This window comes from Borostomias antarcticus (assembly GCF_949987555.1).
Source record: "Borostomias antarcticus genome assembly, chromosome: 25".
Lineage (NCBI taxonomy): Eukaryota > Metazoa > Chordata > Actinopteri > Stomiiformes > Stomiidae > Borostomias > Borostomias antarcticus.
Window position 1 is genome coordinate 1,310,693 of NC_140258.1, and position 12,188 is coordinate 1,322,880.

A 12,188-nucleotide genomic window follows, 5' to 3' on the forward strand; every position below is an offset into this window, starting at 1 on the left:
TCAATGGAATGACATCACGGAGTGGGCGTGGAGGAGGGGCAGCTCATTTGCATTGGAAAAAAAACCAACTCAATCCTGGCGGTTTTGAGCACAGCTCAAAATAGGGCTCATATTGGGCTTGATATAACACTCAATCACAGTGGTATCTTCTGGTTAAATACTCAGAGATGTATTGGGGTCCCCAAAGACTTATTTTAAATTGTTGAAAATGTGCATTTGCTGTCCCCTTTAAATCCATTTTCCATTGAATTGGTGACTCTGGTATCCGGGGTGATTCTGGGTGACTGACAGCTCAACCTACAGTACCCTAACTGATTGGAGGGGAACTGAAATAAAACTCTAATTGTATTCACAGAACACTGTGAGCAAATTCAATCAATCGTTAAATTGCTGACTTATTTGAATGTGCCGTCAAGGCTAAGGAGCAATCAGCTGTATGCACTTTGCTTCATTCTGATTCATTACTTTACCTCATAGCACCTTGGTGGGTCCTAATGTGAGACAACATACAGTATGACCCAGACTGAAGCGCTCTAAGCACTACTGACTCGTCCTCTATACCTGACAGGCGCTGGGTCACTGAGCCGGTCGTTGATTGGCCGGCTGAGCTGTGCTCATTGGAGGGAAACACAAGCCTTCTCCTCCACGTCACCTCATTGGTCAGACAACTCTGAACCCGCCTCTGAGAGCATACAGTACTAACCGCCACAACTCACAGGAGATGAAGGCTCTTCAACTGGTCATGGGTGACGGACCTTCCCCTCTCTGCCTGAAGACTGATCCATGGCTCCCCAATAGGCTGGGAACTAGCCTGAAGGCTTGGGCATAGAGGACCCAGAACACTTCTGATTAGCTACATTACATAACAGTCATTTAGCAGACGCTTTTATCCAAAGCAACTTATAATAATTGCATTAAACATACTGTAGGTAGTCAGTGTACTACTATGCGACAGAACTCACAAGTGCATGTCCTTTCTAAACAAGTGACTAAGAGCATAGCCTAATCTAGGTCTGGATAACACTACTGCGTCTGTTCATGACAACGGAATACGATCTGCGATTAGCTACACAGATCTTTAAACTGCACATAAAGATCTGTTCAAATCTCTTATCACACTAACACGCCCGAAAATGCATATCACACCCACCATTAAAGAGCATATCAAACAGTTTGAGCAATAGCAATCAAGGGTATATTTTTCTTGGCTTGTAGCCTAGAATGTTGTGAGTTTAAAGTCGCACAGGAACGGACGTTTGAGATCATCTAACTTCCGTAGTTTGACGTATTTCCGACACAAACAAGCTATGAGGGTGGGACATAATGTTTAGAGGAATTTGATTGGAACATTGACCAGTGGGCGGGTTTTAAGAACTTTAGACAGATTCGATAGAAGAATAGCGTTGATTGACGGGTGGATGTCGCAAGATTATTCTTAATTCTTATTTTACAATCTAAAGTAACTGTTGTCGTCATTGCACGTGACCTACCATTTTCCAGGAAGTAAGAAATGATATACTTTGATATAAGATTACAACAAAAGTAGAATTTTGTAATTTTTTGGGCATACATCGTTGAATAGGTGAACAGTATGACCAACTAGGGCTGCGAGCAGCAGTGAGTGGGCCCTCGCACCCCACGCGTGTCGGGATGCGGCGCCATTAAAGGGTGTGCTATTTCGGTGTCCAGTATTGAGAGAAACTTCCTGTCACCAGAAGGTGGCGCTCTAAGCGTGACTCAATACCAACGCATAGATGTGTTCAGGACAGTACCTTGATGAAGAAATGTTGTGTAAATCGGACAATGTATGTAGGAGTTATGATGATTTCCTGCTTGACCTGTAGGCGGCGCTTTAAGTATGACTCAATACTGACCTACAGATGTGTTCAGGACGCGACCTTCATCAAGCATGAGTCATTTGGAGTAAATTGGATAATGTATGTAGGAGTTATGAGTACTTCCTGTTTCACCAGTAGGTGGCGCTGTAAGTGTGACTCAATACCGACACATAGATGTGTTCAGAATGCGACCTTCATGAATCGTCAGCAATCTGGTGCAAATCGGATAATGTATCTACTGTAGGAGTTTTTAGGACTTCCTGTTTCACCAATAGGTGGCGCTATAAGAATGACGCAATACTGACACATAGATGTGTTCAGGACAGAACCTTCATGAAGCGTGAGAAATATCGGACAAATTGGATAATGTATGGAGGAGTTATGAGGACTTCCTGTTTTATGGCGAAACGCCAAAATTTGCCACGGCGCCACAGCAAGGGTGTTTAGTAAACATAACATTTTTTTGATGACAATGACAGCGCAGACGCTTGCATGTCGGTAATAAACGAGTGAAGGCCTATCCAAGAAAATGACCTCACATAAGGCATTTTGTGGTTGGCTAAACTAAGCCATATGCCGATTAGGATACCTAATGTGTTTTTAAACCGTGAGGTCTATATGATAAGGCCTATTGTTTTGGCGAGTTAGGCCTAGTTACCTACTTGTTCAAAGATTGGGGGGCAATTTGCGCCAAAACACCGGGACTAAATTATCTTCTATTAATGCCTACTCCAACAAATGATGCTACCGAGGGGCAGCTCTCCGAGGGGCAGCGCTCCGAGGGGCAGCGCTCCGAGGGGCAGCGCTCCGAGGGGCAGCGCTCCGAGGGGCAGCGCTCCGGGAGACTATTCCAAGCTGTTGCAATGTTTCCCTTATTTGCCTAATAGGTCTAGTAATAGCCTAATAATAAAAATAAAAAAAATAAAAAATAGGCGCTTTTCCATCAAAAAGATGCTCAAAGCGCTGTGGGAGAGAAGCCTTGGAAGAAACACTTTATATGTTCTTCAGCTGTTTGACAACAAGAATTTCCCCAGTGGGGACAATAAAGGTTTTCATTCATTCATTCATTGCCAGAGCTTTGAATAGCTTTGTTTTAGTTTTTTTCCCCCTCGACCGTTCAATAGAAATGTAGCCTATATTGCGTAGCAGTTTCTCTGCTTCTGTTGGATGCTTGTTTGTAAAGACCTTATTGCAGATAGATTTTTTCCTTGGCTATTCTAGAAGAATGCGTAGGCCTATGCTTTCAGTGTCACTGCTTTCTATTGGATGCATTAATGCGGTTTGTAATTAGATGTTTGAAAAAAAAACATATTTGATTTTCATATTGCTTAGTGTTGCATACAGGCTATACTTTCTATTCCCATGATGGCCTATAGTTTCACAGCAGTTTTTATGGTAGGCTATTATACTGAATTAGGCTAATCAACATTAGGCCTAATATTCGGGAACATACTTAGTAGCCAACATAATGATGGGGGGGTCGGGGACCTGGATAATGGATAGGGGGCGCTGCCCTAAAGAAGGTTGAGAACCGCTGGTCTAGACGCTTGCATAACTTCAGTCTATTGTTCATCAGCGCCATAAGCCCTCTGCTTCTAATAGGCATATAATGAGTTTTGGATTTAATTAAGGTCATTGTTAAAGGGTGGGAAAATGAAATAAGTTGTATAGTGGTAATAACTGGATGTCATTATCCCTGCTATTATCTCTCCTTTAATCACTGGTTAGTGTTTCCAGACCAAACGGTCTGAGGAGCTCCGTCATCTCAGGGGAAATGGGTCCGTTTCTCACTTCTGCAATCACAGAGTCCTATGACAACACAACTGAATGTACTAAAGCAGCGAGCAGACGGATGTGGAAAGACACAGACACACAGAGGACAGGACAGGCTCAGCAGGGTTAGAGGGACAGTAGGGACCGTAGGGACACAGACACACAGAGGACAACCCCAGCTCAGCAGGGTTAGGGGGACAGTAGGGACTGTAGGGACACAGAGGACAACCCCAGCTCAGCAGGGTTAGGGGGACAGGAGGGACTGTAGGGACACAGACACACAGAGACAGTCCTGCTCGGAAAGGTCACAAACTTCTCTCATCCTCCAGTTGACCTCAGAGGGTGACACTTCTAACATTTAAGCATTTACCTCTGGGGTCTGTGGTGGTCTAATGCATTGTGTTTGGGTGCAGCTGCCCACCGGGGACCAGGGTTCACGCCCAGGGGATCGGGGTTCACCAGGGGACCGGGGTTCACACCCAGGGGACCGGGGTTCACACCCAGGGGACCGGGGTTCACGCCCAGGAGACCAGGGTTCACGCCCAGGGGACCAGGGTTCACGCCCAGGGGACCGGGGTTCACGCCCAGGGGACCGGGGTTCACCAGGGGATCGGGGTTCACGCCCAGGGGATCGGGGTTCACCAGGGGACCGGGTTTCACGCCCAGGGGACCAGGGTTCACGCCCAGGGGACCGGGGTTCACGCCCAGGGGACCGGGGTTCACGCCCAGGGGATCGGGGTTCACGCCCAGGGGACCGGGGTTCACGCCCAGGGGACCGGGGTTCACGCCCAGGGGACCGGGGTTCAGGCCCAGGGGACCGGGGTTCACGCCCAGGGGACCGGGGTTCACGCCCAGGGGATCGGGGTTCACCAGGGGACCGGGGTTCACGCCCAGGGGACCGGGGTTCACGCCCAGGGGATCGGGGTTCACCAGGGGACCGGGGTTCACGCCCAGGGGACCGGGGTTCAGGCCCAGGGGACCGGGGTTCACGCCCAGGGCATCGGGGTTCACGCCCAGGGGACCGGGGTTCACGCCCAGGGGAACCGGGGTTCACGCCCAGGGGATCGGGGTTCACGCCCAGGGGACCGGGGTTCACGCCCAGGGGATCGGGGTTCACGCCCAGGGGATCGGGGTTCACGCCCAGGTCTTGCCAGATCCCAGCATGGCCAGTAGTTAAATCTCATCTCCAGCGTTCATCGCACCACAGGAACTCCGTCTGGTGTCGCAATTACCTTCAGGAGCTGAAAGTCAGGGAGTTGTCTGGCTCCTTCGTATGGACGACCAGCAGTGTTCAAATCAGCAACACTTAGTAGTGTCACTAGGTCAGGAGAAAACTGGCTAGCAAATTGGGTGAAAACACTATAAAATCTGAAAATAAATTCATGAAGTAAACATTTACCTCTAAACAATGGTTTGCTGTGTAATTTGTAAATTTGTAACTTGTAAATGTGTCATTTGTATTGGAGTTATCTGTATTGAACATTATCTTGGAGCCGGCAGCAACATTTAACTGTACAGTAACTGTACACGTACATTACATGTGACAAATAAGAACAGAGACCCAGAGACCCAGAGACCTAGAGACTCAGAGACCCAGAGACCCAGAGACTCAGAGACCCAGAGACTCAGAGACCCAGAGACCCAGAGACCCAGAGACCCAGAGACCCAGAGACCCAGAGACTCAGAGACCCAGAGACCCAGAGACCCAGAGACCCAGAGACTCAGAGACCCAGAGACCAGACCCAGAGACCCAGAGACCCAGAGACCCAGAGACCCAGAGACCCAGAGACTCAGAGACCCAGAGACCCAGAGACTCAGAGACTCAGAGACCCAGAGACCCAGAGACCCAGAGACCCAGAGACCCAGAGACTCAGAGACCCAGAGACCAGACTCAGAGACCCAGAGACCCAGAGACCCAGAGACCCAGAGACTCAGAGACTCAGAGACCCAGAGACCCAGAGACCCAGAGACCAGACTCAGAGACCCAGAGACTCAGAGACCCAGAGACCCAGAGACCCAGAGACCCAGAGACCCAGAGACCCAGAGACCCAGAGACCAGACTCAGAGACCCAGAGACTCAGAGACCCAGAGACCCAGAGACCCAAAGACCCAGAGACCAGACTCAGAGACCCAGAGACCCAGAGACCCAGAGACCCAGAGACCCAGAGACTCAGAGACCCAGAGACTCAGAGACTCAGAGACCCAGAGACCCAGAGACTCAGAGACCCAGAGACTCAGAGACTCAGAGACCCAGAGACCCAGAGACCCAGAGACCCAGAGACCCAGAGACCAGACTCAGAGACCCAGAGACTCAGAGACCCAGAGACCCAGAGACCCAGAGACCCAGAGACCCAGAGACTCAGAGACCCAGAGACCAGACTCAGAGACCCAGAGACCCAGAGACCCAGAGACCAGACTCAGAGACCCAGAGACCCAGAGACCCAGAGACTCAGAGACCCAGAGACCCAGAGACCCAGAGACCCAGAGACTCAGAGACCCAGAGACTCAGAGACCCAGAGACCCAGAGACCCAGAGACCCAGAGACTCAGAGACCCAGAGACCCAGAGACCCAGAGACCCAGAGACCCAGAGACCAGACTCAGAGACCCAGAGACCCAGAGACCCAGAGACCCAGAGACCCAGAGACCCAGAGACCAGACTCAGAGACCCAGAGACCCAGAGACCCAGAGACCCAGAGACCCAGAGACCCAGAGACTCAGAGACCCAGAGACCCAGAGACCAGACTCAGAGACCTAGAGACCCAGAGACCCAGAGACCCAGAGACCCAGAGACCCAGAGACCCAGAGACTCAGAGACCCAGAGACCCAGAGACCCAGAGACCCAGAGACCCAGAGACCAGACCCAGAGACCAGACTCAGAGACCCAGAGACCCAGAGACCCAGAGACCCAGAGACCCAGAGACCCAGAGACCCAGAGACCAGACCCAGAGACTCAGAGACCCAGAGACCCAGAGACCCAGAGACCCAGAGACCCAGAGACCAGACCCAGAGACCCAGAGACCCAGAGACTCAGAGACCCAGAGACTCAGAGACCAGACTCAGAGACCCAGAGACCCAGAGACCCAGAGACCCAGAGACCTAGAGACCCAGAGACCAGACTCAGAGACCCAGAGACCCAGAGACTCAGAGACTCAGAGACCCAGAGACCCAGAGACCCAGAGACCCAGAGACCAGACTCAGAGACCCAGAGACCAGACTCAGAGACTCAGAGACCCAGAGACCCAGAGACCCAGAGACCCAGAGACCCAGAGACTCAGAGACTCAGAGACCCAGAAGCTTCCCTCGACAGCCAGCAACACAGTGAGTTGTATTTATCAAAGACTGGTGGAGTCTCCAAAGGCAGCCCAACATGTGAAGAATACAGTATGAGAGAAGCGCGCGCACACACACACACACACACACACACACTCTCCCTCTCTATTCATCTCTCTCTCTCTCTCTCTCTCTCTCTCTCTCTCTCTCTCTCTGAAGTGTGTAACCACGCATCAAGAACGGAATGACCCTCACGTTAAAGAAGGTTGGAGCGTATAGACTTCTGTGTTCAAGGTACACTGATAGAAAAGCAAGGCTGCTATTGATCAAACACCATCTATTCATAGCTCCCCTTGAAGCTAATGGATTTCATCTCACTCACTGACGCCGAACAGAAAAACCCAATTCCACCCCAAGCCTACACCCAGCCGTGGCTCTCTGGTGCTGACAATCAATATGACGCCTACAGCTCTCACAAGAACACTCTTAAATGTCACAGTCCTTATGTCTGTCTTCATCAGAAGCTGTCGTATTTGGGGTTGAGTGGCAGTGAAAACAGTATTGCTGGGGCTGTAGACAGCGTTGGGCCGGGTACCAGCAGCAGCATTAGTGGTGATGGCCTTACAGCTGGTAGGAGAGGTGGAGTCACTGGTGGGACCCCCCATGTCTCTGCTCACTGGTGGGACCCCCCATGTCTCTGCTCACGGGTGGGACCCCCCATGTCTCTGCTCACTGGTGGGACCCCCCATGTCTCTGCTCACTGGTGGGACCCCCCATGTCTCTGCTCACTGGTGGGACCCCCCATGTCTCTGCTCACTGGTGGGACCCCCCATGTCTCTGCTCACTGGTGGGACCCCCCATGTCTCTGCTCACTGGTGGGACCCCCCATGTCTCTGCTCACTGGTGGGACCCCCCATGTCTCTGCTCACTGGTGGGACCCCCCATGTCTCTGCTGGGTGGACGGGTCGGAGAGTGATGTTGGCAGCCGCCTGGACCTCAGGGGTCATCTACACACCCTCCCCTGGAAAGATGGCTTCACATACTGGACAACAGATGACACAGTTTATTAAGCAGTTTTGGAACGTTTATAGCTCTAGAATGTCTCTCGGACCTAAAAGCTAAGTCTTGAAGATTCATCATGAATCATCTGTTTTTGCAACTCTTCATATATATATTCACAAAAAACACACAGTAGTAACATTCAATCATTTATTTACCGATCATTCTTTTAATTTTAGTATTTACATAATCTTCCACGATAGGCTATAGTTCTGAATTAAATTGTTGCCAGGCAACATAGGCTATCTCGCCTATTTGGTTTGGCCTTGTTCACATAAGCCTATATAGGCATAATTCGGGTGGTTCACGTTTATTTGAACATTTCCAGCTATAGTTCAGTTATTAAAACAGTTCTCCAGAGCACTCGTTTTTGCGGACTGATGAGTCGGACTGATGAGTGCGTTTTTATAATAGGATACGAAAAAGGCAAGGTTGCTGCGAGTGGTTGCTACGCAAAACATAGTAGCCTACCGCTTGATTTTATCAATGGCCTCGTCAATGAGATTGGCGGCGCATTAATACTAATTGTTATGTGGTCGCAGCCAATCAGAATCAAGTATCCAAATACTCCGTTGTAGAACTACAGTTTTAGAACAGAGCAGGCAGTTTAAAAAACAACATTCCATTCTAAAACGGATTCAAACTGTCTTGGCTGTTGTATGTGAACCCATCTTAATCAGAATTTCAGATGGTGTACCGATTCAGCTATACTGTACTGTAGCACATATAGAAGGCTATATTGGCATCAGAAATTCAGAGCTGTTTTGGTCCAAAAATGTACTTCAAGGATCCTCGACAGAACTGGACCTCTGTTGGGGCCAGTTTATTTGATTGTGGGCAATTTCTCACAAACACAATTACCTTCAAATGCCACTGGTCAGATATTTACCTCGAGCAAGGAAACTACACACAAACACTACACTACACTACACTACACTACACTACACTACACTACACACACAAACACACACTCTCTCTCTCTCTCTCTCTCTCTCTCACTCTCTCTCTCTCTCTCTCTCTCTCTCTCTCTCTCTCTCAATCAATCAATCAAAGCTTTATTTGTATAGCGCATTTCATACCCAGAGGCAACACAATGCGCTTTACAGAGAACAAGGGAGGTGGGCATACGACCCACTCTCTACATATTCCTCTCTCTCTCTCTCTCTCTCTCACTCTCTCTCTCTCTCTCTCTCTCTCTCTCTCTCTCTCACTCTCTCTCTCTCTCCATGACACAATGTCTACAGGTGCTTTCTGGACGCAAAGGCTGTGTACAGAAGCTGATTTATTATTTATGTTTACGTGACATAAGCAGTTGATTTTCTTGCAGTCACAGGACTGTTACCTTATTGTGTTGTGGGCTGGGTATCGGTACTCGATACCTTGTAGTACTGGATCGAAACAAACTGATACCAAGTAGCATCGAAACGTCTTCAGTCAAACCAGTACTTCATTCTATCCTTTTTGTATTGAGATCTATGAAAAAAATATGGTCCAATCACAAGCGTTCTTCAATTTAATGCGACGCGTGATTGGCCCATTACGGCAGACGGCTACAATCCGAAATCGACTGCAACTGCGAGTTGTTGACACAGTTTAGCACGCTGAGGTAAAGCCACCAAAACGCTCAAAGGTATGGTTATACTACACGCCTATGGCGTATGGTAAAAATAAATGCATAAAAACGCGGATTTCCCCCATTACCTAGCTAGCTAGCTAGCATTAGGAACCCTACTGTAATGCATTGCGTAGTGGTAGTTTTAACTTCTGTAGCAGCGAAATGTGTTTAGGCTAACGTTATTAACTAATGTTATGTTTAATGTTAAGACCCCCCTAGGCCTACTAGCACCTCAACTGCTACTGCTGATGTTGCCCCAGCAGCAGCCTTGACACACCGTTCACATTAGCTGCAAGGTCACGGATGACTACAAAATGTGTAGTAACTGTTTATATTGTAATAAATGCAGTTTGATACTCTTTTAAACACTTTCAAAATGTATTATTGTAAAAATGATTTGAATGTGGGAGGATCGATGGCATTTTACACAACTGAATGCTTCCATTCACATGACGGTTATGGAATGGAAAAAATGCAAGAAAGAAATTCAAAGTATCGATTGAAGTATTCAATTGGTATCAGTATCACTTTAAGGGTACTGGTATTGGTACTGATATCGTAATTTTTGAAATGATACCCAGCCCTGATAGTATTGTTATTTAAAAAAAAAAAAAAAAAATCCTGGTGGGAAATAATAATAATAATAATAATAATAATAATAATTGTAAAGACAAATGCAGTGACATTAGCGGGGGCAGAGGGCTGTCGCGGGGAGGAGGGAGCCCTCCACGGGCGCCTGGCCCAGGGGCCACACTCCATAATCCTTCCATGGTTTAGGGGGGACACTGGGACAGTCAGCTGGTGTCACCTTCAGACCACTCTCAATTCCTTAGACTCAAACAGATTTGTAGCAATCAATCTGACTTTGAAAAAGAGAGAGACATCATGTACAACACCTTTGTTACAAAGGTTACCCCAGAAAGTGGCTTGACAATGCTTTGTCTAAACTACAAGACCACAACCCCAACCTGGATGCAAGGCCCAAAAAGAAACATCCATGTTCTTGTATCACAACATTTAACCCTTTAAGCAATGACATTCACAAGATCATAGAGAAACATTGCCATGTCCTGACAGCTGACCCTGAAGTGGCTAAGATTTTTACAGACCCTCCCCTTTTCTCTCATTATAGATCACGAAGCATCAGGGACTTCATAGTGAGAGCAGAATGCCATGAACCCCCCCCCCCCCCAACTACACACGGGACGCCTTGATAAAGTCAGGTTTCTATCCCTGCAGTCACTGTGTAGCCTGTTCTCATTCAAATAAAACTAGCACATACAAGAGCACAGTCACCAACAAACAATACATTATCAAAAAGTTTGTTAATTGCAGCTCAGCCAATGTCATCTACATGATTACATGCAAATGCAATCTTCAATATGTAGGCAAAACATCCAGACCAGTCCGCACACGTATAATAGAGCACATGAGTGCCATTAGACGCAAGGACATCAAAACCCAGTAACCAGACATTTTATGGAAGCCGGTCACACTGTTGCAGATCTATCATATATTGTTATTGAGCAAGTCAACAAATCACGCAGAGATCTAGACACCAGACTCCTCCACACCGAATGGAGATGGATATTCTATTTAAAGTCTTTATAAACCCAGGGGAATGAATGAGGACCTCTCTCTCCACTGTTTGCTCTAGGAATCTCACCCACAGAATGGACATTCTACAGACTTCTGCCAAGTTGACCACTCCATTATAATACCTATGAATGTTACACCTTGCACCTTGTCTATACAATAGACAACTGACTCTGCACCACTGTACACTCAAACACTCGAACCAACACCTGACAACACTTGAGCAATTGAACACCTTGCCTATACAATAGACTAGTACTATGTTTACAATTGTTCATTCATGATATTATTACAATTGACCTTTCAAGTCTCCCTACACTTAGGTTACTTAGCTTAGAACCATTTTAATTACAATTTACTTCTAAGGGCAAATACTTTACTTTCATATGTTCATATCAATATAATATCAAGATCATATAGGCTATATATATATATATATATATAGTAAAAGGAGGCCTATTAACACTTCACTATTAACAAACAACTTTGCTACCTGCTGACTCAATCAAGTAGATGTCCAGATAACCCACTGTGTCATGGGGTCCGTCCCAATTCAAGGGTTGCATCCTACCTAGGTCACAGCCTACGCTGTCTACGTAGGTCGTGTCCTTCAGGCCAGGGAGGCCGGATGTAAACGTTTTGTGAAATGGGACGGTCTAGCCTACGGAGGATTCCCAACTCGTTATTTTGTTGCCTAGGCAGCCCCAAGCGCGCCGCGTGCCGGTAGCGCGACCTGTCCTGAAGTAACTTAGCGTGACCTGTCCTGTTGTTATGGAAACACCACAGAAAATGTCTATCTAAATCGTCTATGTAAACTCGTAGATACAGGCGTCATTTTTATTAAAACGTAATAATATTAACATCAAAGCGGTTTAAAAATGTTTTAAAATCCGAGCAATGGCGGCTGGTACAGGAATTAATCCGGACCGAAACGCATTCTGGGAGGGAGGCCGCGAAGGATCCATCAGTTGTATCCTTCAAATTCGTCAAAAGTAGGCTGCATTTGAGGGCTGCATTCGGAGGACTCTTCGTAGGC

The 12,188-nt window shown here is 47.7% G+C and overlaps 1 protein-coding gene across 1 annotated transcript in view; it reads right to left on the minus strand.

Annotated features, from left to right (window-relative positions):
• LOC311325898 (cGMP-dependent protein kinase 1-like) overlaps positions 1–12,188 on the minus strand; it is a gene marked incomplete at both ends in the record, with an annotated part of 136,591 nt that overhangs the window by 111,737 nt on the left and 12,666 nt on the right. The window lies entirely within an intron of this gene.